We start from the raw sequence: 14,519 nt of genomic DNA on the forward strand, positions 1-14,519 counted from the left end.
CGTATAATCTATGAGGCATAATGAGTTTTTTGAATGGTTCATTTTTTTTCCAGAAGTTTTTGGAAAATGTGGGAAAAAAATGAAAATGTATTTTTTTTACACAAAGTTATCATACATAGCATGTACATAGCAAAAATGACACCCCAAAATACATTCTGCTACTCCTCCTGAGTATGGCGATACCACATGTTTGAAGACTTTTACACAGCCTGGCCACATACAGAGGCCTAGCATCCAAGTAGCACCTCCAGGCATTCTAGCAGCATTAATTACACATATCATTTTCTGACTACCGATTTTTTTGAAGGCCCTTCATATTTCTAACACATAGCAGGTACATACCAAATACCAAAAGATTACCTGTGGTTTTAGAAGTGCAGTGGTCCACAGAGGAGAGCATTGGTCCAGGCAGCAGGCAGGAATTAGGTCAGTGACAGCAAAAGCAATCATCCAGGCAGCAGGCAGGAATACTGTCCATAGTTCGTACAGGCAGAGATACTGTCAGCACAGCCATAGCACAGCCAGAGCACAGCCAACGCACAGGTCCACGTAGCAGGCAGAGGTGTCCTAGCAGAAATACTGTCCAAAGTCAGTAGAGGTAGCAAGCAGATATATGGTCAACACAGCCAAAGTATTGGTCCAAGCAGCAGGAAAACATGGTCCATAATGTCATGGGTCATTACAGGTAGCAATATGGTCAGCACAGCCAAAGTATTGGTCCAGGCAGCAGGAAGGACCATCAAGCTTAGGGCCAGGGGGACCCAAATCGCTTTGAAGCCTCCGGGCAACCAGACCCTGTCCTGGGAGCACAGAAAACGAAAAACTGGTTTTCTCTTCTCATAATGCTATTCTGAAGCCCCTCACATATGTGAGACCCCTGTGTACTGAAGTAGATGGCCAAAAGATCAGTCCAAGAGGCAGGCAAAAACATGGTGGATTAACAGGCCAAGGTCAGTGCACGTGGAAGTCAAAAACATGGTTTAAATCGGCAGGCAGAGGCATCGTCGGTAAACAGGCTGAGGTTGGTGCACGTGGAAGTCAGAAACGTGGTTTAAATCGGCAAGCAAAGACATCGTCAGTAAACAGGCCAGGGTCAGTTAATTAACATGGTAGCAGGCAAATGGCAGTCTGTTAATAATAAGGGGAACTAATATTGGATGGATGTATGATAATTTTTGAAGCAATCTCCGATGCACAGTCCAGGTTGGGAGGGACATTGGGGACAATAATAGTTGGTATCTCTTCTTACTCCTCCTCTGCTGCATACACGGCATTTCTTTTGGCGTCTTCTTCCAGATTCTGTGGGGGGAATGTAATAGGGAAAGTGTTGCTCGTGAATTCAACTCACGCTATCAGAGCGAATGCTTCCTGGGGTGGGACCTTGTTGGTAAATGAGGGCAGTGATGATATCTTCAATATACTTGAGGTAGGTGATTTGTTGGTTTTGAGTTGCTTTTTGGTAGCAGACAAACAAATTAAAAAGGGCTATGTGAAACAGGTGAAATGCAACTTTCTTGTACCAATAACGGGACTTTCTGGTTGATAAATAGGGCTGTAGCATCTGATCGTTTACATCCACCCCCCCATGTACATATTGTAATCGTGGACACATTCGGCTTTACAATGGGGCCACGTCTTCTTTGGATCTCCACCACGGTGTCATTGTGGATGGTAGAGAGGATGTGGACATCTTTCTTGTCCCTCCACTTCATGGCCAACACCTCCTCGTTCCTCATGAATGCCGATTCTCCGTTTTGCAATTTTTTGTCAACAGATTTTGTGGGAATCCCTTCCATTTTTTTTTTTTTAAAGTACCGCAGGCCGGGGTTTTTTTACTATAAAAGTGACGAAAAAGGGGCAGGCTGATATAATAGTTGTCGACTCTCAGTATCTCTGCCTTCCAGTGAGAGTACACGGCTTCCTACCAACAGCATGGCATACAGCATCGAGCAGAGGGCCAATGCCAACAGCCTGGAGTACTGACTGTTCTTCAAAGACTGCAAGGGAAAGTATATCTCTCTGTTCCATGATATTCCTCTGTACGCCGATGAAGCCAAACACATATTCAACATGGTGGTACAGGTGCCACGATGGACAAATGCAAAGTTGGAGATTGCCACAATAGATCCTTTAAATCCTATAAAACAAGATGTGAAGAAAGGCAAGCTGTGTTATGTGGCCAATGTTTTCCCACACAAGGGTTATATTTGGAACTATGGAGCGACCCCACAGACCTGGGAAAATCCATCACATGTTGATGAAAATACAGGTTTTGGAGGAGATAATGACCCCATCGATATTTGTGACATTGGGAGCAAGGTATGTGAAAGAGGAGAGGTTATCAAGGTTAAAGTCCTTGGCACCTTGGCATTGATTGATGAAGGAGAAACGGACTGGAAAATTATTGCCATTAATACTGAAGACCCCGAAGCGTCTCATTTCAATGACATTGAAGATGTCAGAAGACTGAAACCCAATTATCTGGAATCCACTGTCAACTGGTTTAGACGGTACAAAGTTCCTGATGGAAAACCAGAGAACCAGTTTGCCTTTGATGCAGAATTTAAAAATAAGGATTTTGCAATAGATGTGATAAAATGTACCCATGCTCACTGGAAGGCACTGGTAACCAAAAAGTCAGATGGAGGGGAAATCAACTGCACCAATACCACCATAGAAGAAAGTCCTTTTACCTGCAAACAAAAAGAAGCGGAAACCATTGTGAATGCTACCCCTCCATGTGGACCTGCAAAGTCTCTACCAGAAGATGTGGACAAGTGGTACTATTATCATAAGAATTAATTAACAGTAGATGACCTCATGCTATTATTGCACACCTTTCTGCAGACATTATCATGTGCAACATAAAGAAGATTTTTATAGAAAAGATATGACAATACATAAAGCAAACGTTCTAATCCTTTTAGGTACATCAAGGTTCTGTATTTTATAGTCTGCTATGACTGATGCTGTCCTGCAACAACAGTTTGTTAATGTCAATGATAGAGACATTTTCTTCTCCATTGTGCATCAACAATATGAGCTTTTTGTTCAGACTGCTATTTTCTAACCTCAAATTGAACAGGCATGCTGTAATCTGCTAAATAAATATTCCAACCTTCTGTGTAGATTCCCTGTACAATAGAAGCAAATAAAGCTACTTTTGTCCACAAAAAAAAAAAAAAAATAATAGTTGTCAACATATAAATGGTATCTTTTGTCGAACAGGGGGTATGCCAGCTCCCAGACAATTTTCCCACTGGTTCCAATATATGTGGGGCAATCATGGGGCTGGAGCTGGGAGTCTTTGCCTTTGTAGATCCGGAATGTGAAGACATATACAGTGGCTCGATCACATAATTTATTTAATTTCAGCCCATACTTGGCTCTCTTGCTTGGTATGTACTGCTTGAAGTGCAGTCAGCCAGTGAAATGTATGAGGGACTCGTCCACACAAATGTTTTGGTCCGGGATAAAAACGTCTCTAAATCACTGGGAAAAGGAATTGATTAGGGGGCATATCTTGTACAATTTGTCGTGGTTGGGATGATCTCGGGGAGGGCACTGTGAATTGTCCTTGAACTGGAGAAAACGCATAATCATGTCGTATCTTGTCCTGGACATGACAGAGGAATATATGGGCATGTGGTGGATGGGTTTGGTGGACTAATATGCATGTACTTCGTTCTTTTTTGCAAGCCCCATATTAAACGTAAGGCCCAAAAACAATTTAAATTTGTTCAGTGTTAGACGTCACCACTGGAACATGCAGGCATAGGAAAAATTGGGGTTGGCAGCAATAAATTGGGATGCATACAGGTTAGTTTGATCCAACATATTCTGCAGCAAATCTTGTGGGAAAAATAAACAAAAATAATCAAATTGAGAAAAATTTGTAGTGTTGGGCTGCACACCTGGCTGTGCAGTGAAAGGGGGGATGATAGCGGATCCTGAGTTGGCAGGCAACCATAAGGGGTTTGCCAGGGCATCGGGAAGGTAGGACTGGGTTCTTCGGGTTGGGTGTGTGATTCCAGTGCTTGTACTGGGCTCCTCTTCCTGGGGTCTGGCGCTGCAGGTGGTGGGCAGATCTCCTTATCTTGGTCCTGATCTCGGTCCTGACTCATTCTTTTGGGAGGGGCGGTTTCCTCCCAGGACTCGGACTCTGATCCACTATCCTCCACTGGCTCCTATTCCGAACCAGAATCGGATGATGGGAGCTCCCCGCTGCTCTCATCATCCGACATGGTAAGAAGGGCATATGCCTCCTCAGATGTGTAAACCCTTTGCGACATTATGGTAGTGCCTTTTGGCGGGCCTATGTAATGGTACTGCTGGTGGTAGTAGTGGTACCAATGTGGTATTAGTGGCGGGCCTGTGTGACGGTACCGATGTTGGTACAGGTGGCGGTACGGGTGGTGGTGGTACCGATGGCAGTACAGGTGGTGGTACGGGTGGTGGTGGTACCGATGGTGGTACAGGTGGTGGTGGCGGTACGGTACAGGTGGCGGTACTTCTAGCAGGCCTGTGTGGCGGGCCTGTGTGGCAGGCCTGTGTGGTGGTATAGCTTGTGGGCCTGATGGCGGGCCTGATGGCAGAACTGGCGGTGGTACCGATGGCTGTACTAGTAGCCTGTGTGGCGGTACCAATACTGGTACTGATGGCGGTGGGCCTGATGACGGTACCGATGGTGGACCTGATGGAGGAACTGGGGGTGGTACCGATGGCGGTACTGGTAGCCTGTGTGGCAGTACCAATGGCGGTACTGATGGCAGTGGGCCTGTGACAGATGATTGACAGATGGGCTGATTGATTGACAGATGGGCTGATTGATTGGCTGATTGACAGATGGACTGATTGATTGGCTGGGCTGATTGATCAGATGGGCTGATTGATCAGATGGACTGATTGACAGATGGGCTGATTGACAGATGGGCTGTGTGACAGGTCCTCTTTATTGGGGGGGTCATGTTGTGCACAGTGGTAAAGTACAGACAATACACTGTTATAGACAATCTCACTTACTGATCCCTGCTCTCTCCTCTCCTCTGTGTTTACATTTGTGACCGGCTGTAATGGGACACAGCCGGTCACATGGTAAACAGCCAATTTCATTGGCTGTTTACCCTGATCGGGGAAGCGCTGTGTCCAAGGGACACCCGCCTTCCTCGATCCCTGCCCTGCACTCCTCCGGTGGCACGCAAGGAGCGCGCCGCTGAGTTTGTTATGACATGTGATCAGCTGTGACTTTGACACAGCTGATCATGTGGTAAACAGCCAAATTCACTGGCTGTTTACCATGATCGGGGAAGCGCTGTGTTCGAGGGACACACATCGTCCCCAATCGCAGTGCTGCACGCTCTGGTGGGCGCGCGCTAGGGGGTTATCCTGCTGGACGTCATATGATGCCCAGTCCAACCACCGCCTGGCCGTCAATCTGCTATAGGGAAGTGGTAAACAATAAACCCATGTAAGTACTAATGGGTCTATTTATCAATGTTTTCACCCAAGATTAACACAACTTGCACCAACTCACTCATTTTTCAGATCAAATCATGTATGTGAAATTATTGATAAATAGACCCTTAAAGTGTTACTAAACCCACAACAGTAAAATCAGGCTGTATATGCAGTAAAGCATGCTTGTTTTACTCACTGTGGAACCTAAGGGGTTAATCCTGCACATTGTGTAAAAAGGCTGTTTGATCCTGTCTTCTCTGATCTTCCCCTTCTTCCACTGTCCCATATCCATCAGCTGATAGCACAGAGCCTTGGGGGCACTCTGCACATGCTCAGTTTGCTGTGTATTGCTAGAAAGTTTGTTTTTCTTTCTTGGGAGGGTGCATGTGATCAGCACAGGGCCAATCAGCACTGTTCAGACAGAGGGTCAGGAGTCATGCAGCCTCATAGGACAGTCAGAGGAGAGAGAAAACTCCTCCTATAAGCTTTAACCAGTGCTTGGCTGGACGCTGATAGAATTTACAGAACTGCTATATACCGCTGATAAGAAAAGGTGTTTAGCAGTTTATATTTACTAAAACTATTGCATTTCCACGTCCTTTGTACTGTGGGAGACCAGATACAGTGAATGCAGGGTCCTGGGTAGGGATGAGCCGAACACCCCCGTTGTTTGAAGAACGGACCGAAAATTCGCACGAACGTTAGAACCCCATTGACGTCTATGGGACTCGAACGTTCAAAATCAAAAGTGCTCATTTTAAAGGCTAATTTGCATGGTATTGTCCTAAAAACGAACGTTTTTTCGGGAGCAGTGATTTTAATGATGCTTAAAGTAAAAATAAAAAAAAAGTGAAATATTTCTTTAAATATCGTACCTGGGGGGTGTCTATAGTATGCCTGTAAAGTGGCACGTGTTTCCCGTGCTTAGAACAGTCCCTGCACAAAATGACATTTTTAAAGGAATAAAAGTCATTTAAAACTGCTTGCGGCTTTAATGTAATGTTGGGTCCTGGCAATATGGATGAAAATCAGTGAGAGAAATGGCATGGGAACCCCCAGTCCATTACCAGGCCCTTTGGGTCTTGTATGGATATTAAGGGGAACCCCACACCCAAATTAGAAAAGGAAAGGTGTGGGCGCCCAGGCCATATATACTCTGAACAGCAGTATACAGGCGGTGCAAACAAGACAGGGACTGTAGGTTGGTTGTTAAGTAGAATCTGTTTGTAATTTTGAACTGGTACATTTTTAACATGTTTAGCTCCAGCCAAAAAAATCTATTTTAAGCTTTTTGGAAAACATAGGGAAGGGTTATCACCCCTGTGACATTTGTTTTGCTGTCTGTGCTCCTCTTCACCTCACTTTCTGTCCCAATGACAAATGTTTTTTGAAAATTTGGGGTTTTTAGTGAAACAAGGATTGGTGATAAAGCATGAGTGTAAAGGAGAAAAGTTTTTCCCATATTAACTCTTACAGGAGAGAATTTCGCTTCCTAGGGGTAGATTTCATCTCACTTCCTGTTGTCTCCTTCCGTTTGCAAGTAGGAGTCATTTGTAAGTTGGATGTTTGAAAGTAGGGGCCTGCCCTATATACTCAGAAATGTGGGCTTTAGGTGTTGTTGTGGCCACAACACTGTAAGCCCTCACAGGGCCCTGCTGTGAAATATTAGATCAAGAATTGTAATTACATGCCCCTGTTGAACAGGGGCAGAAAAATTGGGCCTTTGGTGGTGGTGGTGGTGCTGGTGCCACAACACTGTAAGTCCTCACAGTTACTCTTGGGTGCAGAAATGGGCCCTGCTGTGAAATATTAGATCAAGAATTCTAATTACATGTCCCTGTTGAACAGGGGCTGAAAAATTGGGCCATAGGCACTGGTGCTGGTGCCACAACACGGCAACCCCTCACAGATACTCTAGTTGGAGCACAGGAACTAGCCCTGCTGCAAAGAATTGCATCAAAAATTGTAATTACACACCCCTGTTAAACAGGGGCTGAAAAATTGGGCCTTAGGCACTGGTGCTGCTGCCACAACACTGCAACCCCTCACAGATACTCTAGTTGGAGCGCAGGAACTAGCCCTTCTGCAAAGAATTGCATCAAAAATTGTAATTACACACACCTGTTAAACAGGGGCAGAAAAATTGGGCCTTAGGCACTGGTGCTGGAGCCACAACACTGCAACCCCTCACAGATACTCTAGTTGGAGTGCAGGAACTAGCCTTGCTGCAAAGAATTGCATCAAAAATTGTAATTACACACACCTGTTAAACAGGGGCAGAAAAATTGGGCCTTAGGCACTGGTGCTGGAGCCACAACACTGCAACCCCTCACAGATACTCTAGTTGGAGTGCAGGAACTAGCCTTGCTGCAAAGAATTGCATCAAAAATTGTAATTACACGCCCCTCTTAAACAGGGGCTGAAAAATTGGGCCTTAGGCACTGGTGGCGGCGCCCAGAACCAAAAATGTTCTTACAAGCTATCAGCATGATCATTGAGGAGGAAGAGGATAATTACTCAGCATAACAGGATAGTCACTCAGCACTAGTCACTCAGCATCAGCATAGGCAGTCTTTGAAGGGATCTGACATTTCAAAAAAATTATTTGGTTACATCAGCATCAGGTGCTTGGTAGCTGGTGGTGATCCAAGACTGATTAATTTTTATGAAGGTCAGTCGATCGACCGAGTTGGTGGACAGGCGCACCCTGTGATCAGTTACAAAGCCTCCAGCAGCACTGAATGTGCGTTCCGAAAGATGCAGGACAGGCCAGTAGCTCAATTGTATACTGTGCAAGCTCTGGCCAGTGATCCATCCTCAAGACCCAGTAACCCAGAGGATTTTCAATGGGAAAGGTGTCCAAGTCAGATCTTGCCCCTAGGTATTCCTGCACCATGTAAAACAGATGCTGGCGATGGTTGATGGAACCTATCATACCTTGGGGCTGCGGACTAAAAAATTGTCTGAACGCATCGGTCAGACGGCCACCTTCTCCACCGCTCCTTCTTTGACTGACCAAAGCCTCAGCAACACGTTGTCCAGAAACAGGAGTTGATAACCTCCCAGTCTCTGGGAACGCGTTGCACAGACCTTTCTGCAAGGCCTCCCGAAGATGTTTCATCCTCTGCTCCCTCTGCAACGGCAAGATAAGATCCGCAACCTTACCCTTGTAACGTGGATCAAGGAGGGCTGCCAGCCAGTATTGGTCCTTCTCCTTGATACCACGAATACGAGGATCCTTCCACAGGCTTTGCAGGATCAGGGAGGCCATGCAGCTTAGGTTTGCTGAGGCATTCGGTCCGGAGTCCTCTGGGTCACTAAGGATGACATGATCCGCAGCCACCTCCTCCCAGCCACGTACAAGTCCATGTGTTTCTTGGGACTGTAAATGATCCCTTAAGACTGCTGCTGATGCTGGGTGCCAGACTCCACCTCCATACTGACACAATCCTCCTCCTCCTTGTCCTCTTCCTGTGTGATTGGCGGGTACGCAGGAACACTGTCTGGATAAAGGGGGCATTGAGAGCTAAGGAAGTCCTCCTCTTCCTGCCTCTGTTCTGCCTCAAGTGCCCTGTCCATTATTCCACGCAGCGTGTGCCCCAACAGGTGGACAAGGGGGACAGTGTCACTGATGCATGCACTGTCACTGCTCACCATCCTCGTGGCCTCCTCAAATGGTGACAGGACAGTGCATGCATCCCCGCATGGCATCTTTTGGCCTGCATACTTGCGTAGCACCTTGAACGCCTACGGAGCACCACTGGTTCTGAGGACAAAGCACAGGAAGAGGCCATGGAGGAAGAAGAAGAGGGGGTGGAGGAGAGAGGTGTGTCAGAATCACTAGTAGTGGCATTTTGGAGGTGTGGTGGCGGAACAACCTCCAACACTACTGCACCTTGTCCTGCATCCTTTCCAGCTGCCAGAAGAGTCACCCAATGCGCAGTGAAACTTAGGTAACGTCCCTGTCCATGCCTACTGGACCATGAGTCAGCTGTAATATGCACCTTACCGCTGACCGCCCTGTCCAGTGAGGCCAAGACATTGCCTTCCACATGCCGGTAGAGAGCCGGAATCGCCTTCCGTGAGAAAAAGTGACATTTGGGAACCTGCCACTGAGGAACTGCACATTCTACAAACTCATGGAAGGGGGCAGAGTCTACCAACTGAAAAGGTAGCAGTTGAAGTGCTAGCAATTTTGCCAAGCTAGCATTCAACCGCTGGGCATGTGGATGACTGTGAGCGAACTTCTTTTTGCAGTGCAGCAGCTGGGGCAGGGAAATTTGCCTGGTACAATCTGATGTCGGTGTACCGATAGCAGATTGCCCGCAAGTACTTGACTGTGACACACCTAATTCTACACCTTCATTCCTCTCAATGCAGGTCTCAGAGAGGACTGAAGGTATAGTGGAGTTGGAGATCCCAGCTGATTAGGAGTAAGGAGAGGTCCTCTTTGTTTTTTGGTGTGGGTCTTTTAGGTACGCTTGCCAATGAACTGCATGGCAGGTCAACATATGTCTGGTCAAGCATGTGGTGCCCAAGCGGGAGATGTTTTGGCCACGCTAGATACGCTTGAGACATATGTTGCAAATATCAGCAGTGCCATCTGATGCACTCATCTCAAAAAAGGCCCATACCAAAGAACTTAACGCGCAGAGACAGCAGCGCCCTGCACATGCGGAGCTCTGAGGTGTGATGCAGTCAGTGTGCTGCCCTTAGGCTGGCCCCTGGAGGGCATCCTGCCTCTTTGGTGATGTGCCTCCTCCTCCCCTCTCCTATCAGGCATCCACGTTGAGTCAGTGACCTCATCATCCCCTCCCTCCTCATCACTGGAGCAAACCTGGCAGTATGCTGCAGCAGGGGGAGCATGACTGCCAGATTGCTGTCCTTCTTGGGCACCCCCTCTGTCCGTGCTCATGTTACTGGCTTCATCTAGCTCAGTATCATCATAAGAGCCTTCTAAACACTGGGCATCCTCCTGGAGCATGTACCCAACACTGTGGTCAAACAGTTCGAGGGACTCCTCAGGAGGACATGGTGGGGCTAGGGAAGGAGTCACTGATGTCATTGAGCCGAAGGAAGAGGCCGCGTTGGCAGCTGCTTTGCCAGACAAAGTACCCTGAGCATGGGTGACAGAGGATGAGGAGGATGAGGACGGCTTGGTCATCCACTCGACCAAGTTTTCCGCATGTTGCGGCTCAACACAGCCAGCTGCCAAAAAAAAGGCCAAGTGTGTCCCACAGCCACGTGCTGAGGATGCACCGTGTCCACGACCAGCACTGTTGCCTCTAGACACAGAGCCTGCTTGCCCTCTTTTATTGGCTTGTGACTGTCTTCCTCTCCTTGTTGGCCTTCCAGACATACTAATGGCCTGCAGTGAGATGTAGCTGCACTAAGCTGGGAGATATATATATACATATATACTGATACTGCAGCTAGCAAAATCAATTGCCTGCCTGTAGTATTATTAGTATGAGAACACCACCAATCTTCTACAGGTAGCTTTAGCTGAACACTGTGCAGAGGTCGCACTACACTAACTTGTAGCTTTAGCTGAACACTGTGCAGAGGTCGCACTACACTAACGTGTAAATAATGTAGCTGCCTGCGGTAGTGATAGGATCAGGAAAACACCACCAACCTTCTACAGGTAACTTTAACTGAACAGTGTGCATAAGTCGCACTACACTAACGTGTAAATAATGTAGCTGCCTGCGGTAGTGATAGGATCAGGAAAACAACACCAACCTTCTACAGGTAGCTTTAGCTGAACACTGTGCAGATGTCAGGTCCCACACTTACCAGATCAGATGAGTCCGCTTGGGCAGAGGGTAGGCTCCCTTACGTATCCGATTCGGGGCCCCTGGTAGAGTAGACAGGAGGCCCATGAGTGCGGAATGGTATGAGGGCCTGAAGCTAGGGTCCTAGAGCAAGATGGTCTGGCAAGCAACCGGTAGAGCTTCAGGGCTGGATGGAGCAGATGCTGAGCAGGAGCTAATCAGGCTGGTCACACACAGGCAGAGGTCGGCAACGGGCTGGCAGCAACGGTACAAGGGAGAAGGCAGAAACAAGGTCAGACAAGCCGGGGTCGGGTTCAGGCAGCAATCAAGGGAGGTCCAAAGGCAAGCCGGGTCACAACGGGTAAACACTACGGAGATACAGGAACACAAGATGATCACGGAACAAGACACAGAGCTGTTTGATCAGGCAGCACCGAACAGGGACAGAGGCAGACTTAAATAAGCTGATTGGCACCAAAACGCCGCGCACGTGCGTACGCTGATTCGCCAAAGCACCGCGCGCCCCCGCACACGCCCGAGCGCATTCCCGATGCCGGCGTGCATGCCAACGCCACCGGCACACCTGCGGTAACGCCCATAGGCGAATGCGCGCTAGCGCGTACGTGCGTTAGCGCGAACGCGCGTACGCACCTCCGCCCGGACACCACCCTGCACGCCACGGCCGGTCAGACCAGACACGCCAGCGCCCCCCGGAACACGCGCCCCAGCACGCACGGAGACACGGGCACCAACGCGCCCTGGCGCGCACCGGCGCCCAACCAGGTAACCTCTCTGACAGTGCCCCCTCCTCAAGGGCAGACTCCGGATGCCCAGCTGGGCCATCTTTGTGGCATGAGAAGTTTTAAAGGACTGAAGAAGTTCTCTGGCATGCAGGTTACTTTCTGGCTCCCATGAATTGTCTTCGGGTCCATAGCCCCTCCATTTTACCAGATATTGGATCTGATTGCGTCTTCTTCTGCAATCTAAAATTGCCTCCACCTCGAACTCCTCCTCGCCGTTAACCAAGATAGGTTTGGGTGGCCCAATACTACGGCCAGAAAAAGAGTTGGGGGTAACAGGCTTCAAGAGGGACACGTGGAAGACTGGGTGTATCCTCAGGGAGTTAGGAAGGTCAAGTTCGTATGCCACATTGTTGATTTTCCTTTTGATCAAGAACAGACCCAGGTATTTGGGGCACAGTTTTCTGGACGGGCAGGCCAACTTGAGGTTAGCGGTAGACAACCAGACAGAATTGCCGGGTTCCAGGACAAGTTCTCCCCGTCTTTTCCTGTCAAAGATTTTCTTGTAGTCTTCCTGAGCCTTGGTCATGGTTTCCTGCAGCAATTTGTTGTTGTTTGAAAAAAAATCCAAAGTTTCGGATACCGCAGGAACAGGGCACTCAGGAAATGGTCCAGGCAAGAAGGATGGGTGGAAACCATAATTGGCATAAAACGGAGACTGATTAGTAGCTGAGTGTAGTGAGTTATTGTAGGCGAACTCTGCGATGGGAAGCAGGGAAGCCCAGTAATCCTGGCAGAATGCAGAAAAACAGCAGATGTATTGCTCCAGGGTTTGATTCGTCCTCTCGGTTTGTCCATTTGACTGAGGGTGGTAGGCCGAGGAAAAGGACAATTCGATTTCAAGGGCGCCACAAAGGGCCTTCCAGAATCTGGAGGTAAATTGGACGCCTCTGTCTGAGACTATATTGGTCGGAACCCCATGCAGTCTGACGATCTCCTTAATAAAGATGGAAGTAGTCTCCATGGCCGAAGGGGTGCCCCTCATGGGGAGAAAATGGGCCATTTTCGACAGTCTGTCCACCACAACAAAAATGGACGAAAAGCCTTCTGATGGGGGGAGTTCAACGATAAAGTCCATTGAAATCATGGCCCATGGTCTCTCTGGGACTGGTAATGGTCTCAACAGACCCCATGCTCTTGTCCGGCTAGTCTTGTTTCTGGCACACGTGTTACAAGACTCCACATATTCCTTGCAGTCCTTAGTAAGGTGAGGCCACCAAAAGGTGCGTTGGACAAGGTCAGTTGTCTTCCGTGTGCCAAAGTGACCAGCAAGTTTGTGATCATGGCACAGGTTTAACACCCGTACTCTTAACTCCTCAGGGACCACAATTTTATTCTTGAACCAGAACAGCCCATCTTTGGCACAAGCTTCAGCAGGTGGAGACATTCCCATAGAGGCTCGTCTGATTTGGGAGATTAGATCTTCCTGTAGGATGGTGTCTGAAGACAGGGTCTTCTCAGAATCGGGAAACATTCGGGAAAGGGCGTCGGATTTGACATTCTTGGATCCGGGTCTATAGGTGATATGGAAAATAAATCGGGAAAAAAAAAAGTGCCCATCTGGCCTGCCGTGGTTTCAATCTCTTGGCCGTTCTTAGATATTCTAAGTTTTTGTGGTCTGTGTAGACCAAAATGGGGTGCGCTGCACCTTCCAGGAGATAACGCCATTCCTCCAGGGCTGCTTTAATGGCTAGAAGTTCCCGATCTCCCACGTCGTAATTTTTCTCAGAAGAGGAGAGTTTACGTGAGAAGAATCCCACAGGGTACAGGAGTGCTTTGGCGCCTTGTCTCTGTGAGAGCACAGCTCCAACTGCAACTTCGGAAGCATCCACTTCCAGAACGAAGGGCAAGGCAGGGTTGGGATGCTTGAGAATAGTGGCTGATGTGAACAGCGCTTTGAGTTTTTCAAAGGCCTCTTGTGCCTTAGGGGTCCAGCAGAACCGGCTTCCTTGTTTAATAAGTTCTGTAATGGGAGTTATGATCGAAGAGAATCCCTTAATAAATTTCCTATAGAAATTGGCAAAGCCAATAAAACGCTGTACTCCCTTCTTGTCTATAGGTGCAGGCCAGTCCAGGATAGCGGATACTTTTTGTGGATCCATTTTAATGCCATCAGGGGAAATGATCAGGCCTAGGAACTGGATAGATTGGAGCTCAAACTCCCATTTTTCAAGTTTGGCGTAAAGCCCATGTTGTCTAAGCCGGGTGAGTACGTTTCGTACGTGTTGGCGGTGTTCCATCAGAGAAGCAGAGAAAACCAGGATATCGTCCAGGTAAACGATGACGTATAAGTCCAGGAGGTCATGAAAGATATCGTTGACAAAATGCTGGAATGTAGCCGGTGCGTTGCACAGACCAAAGGGCATGACGAGGTACTCGTAATGTCCGAATTGAGTACGAAAGGCTGTCTTCCATTTGTCCCCCTCTCTTATGCGTATCAAATTATAGGCTCCACGGAGGTCTAGCTTAGTGAAGATGATAGCAG

General features: G+C 47.9%; 1 protein-coding gene and 1 pseudogene across 1 annotated transcript in view; one reads left to right on the top strand and one right to left on the bottom strand.

Moving 5' to 3' along the window:
- The window catches only part of LOC141144686 (glucosylceramide transporter ABCA12-like), a 276,390-nt gene that overhangs the window by 11,637 nt on the left and 250,234 nt on the right, over positions 1-14,519 (bottom strand). The window lies entirely within an intron of this gene.
- LOC141144687 (inorganic pyrophosphatase pseudogene) lies at positions 1,860-3,190 on the top strand (annotated as a pseudogene).

This window comes from Aquarana catesbeiana, linkage group LG05 (genome assembly GCF_042186555.1).
Source record: "Aquarana catesbeiana isolate 2022-GZ linkage group LG05, ASM4218655v1, whole genome shotgun sequence".
NCBI lineage: Eukaryota > Metazoa > Chordata > Amphibia > Anura > Ranidae > Aquarana > Aquarana catesbeiana.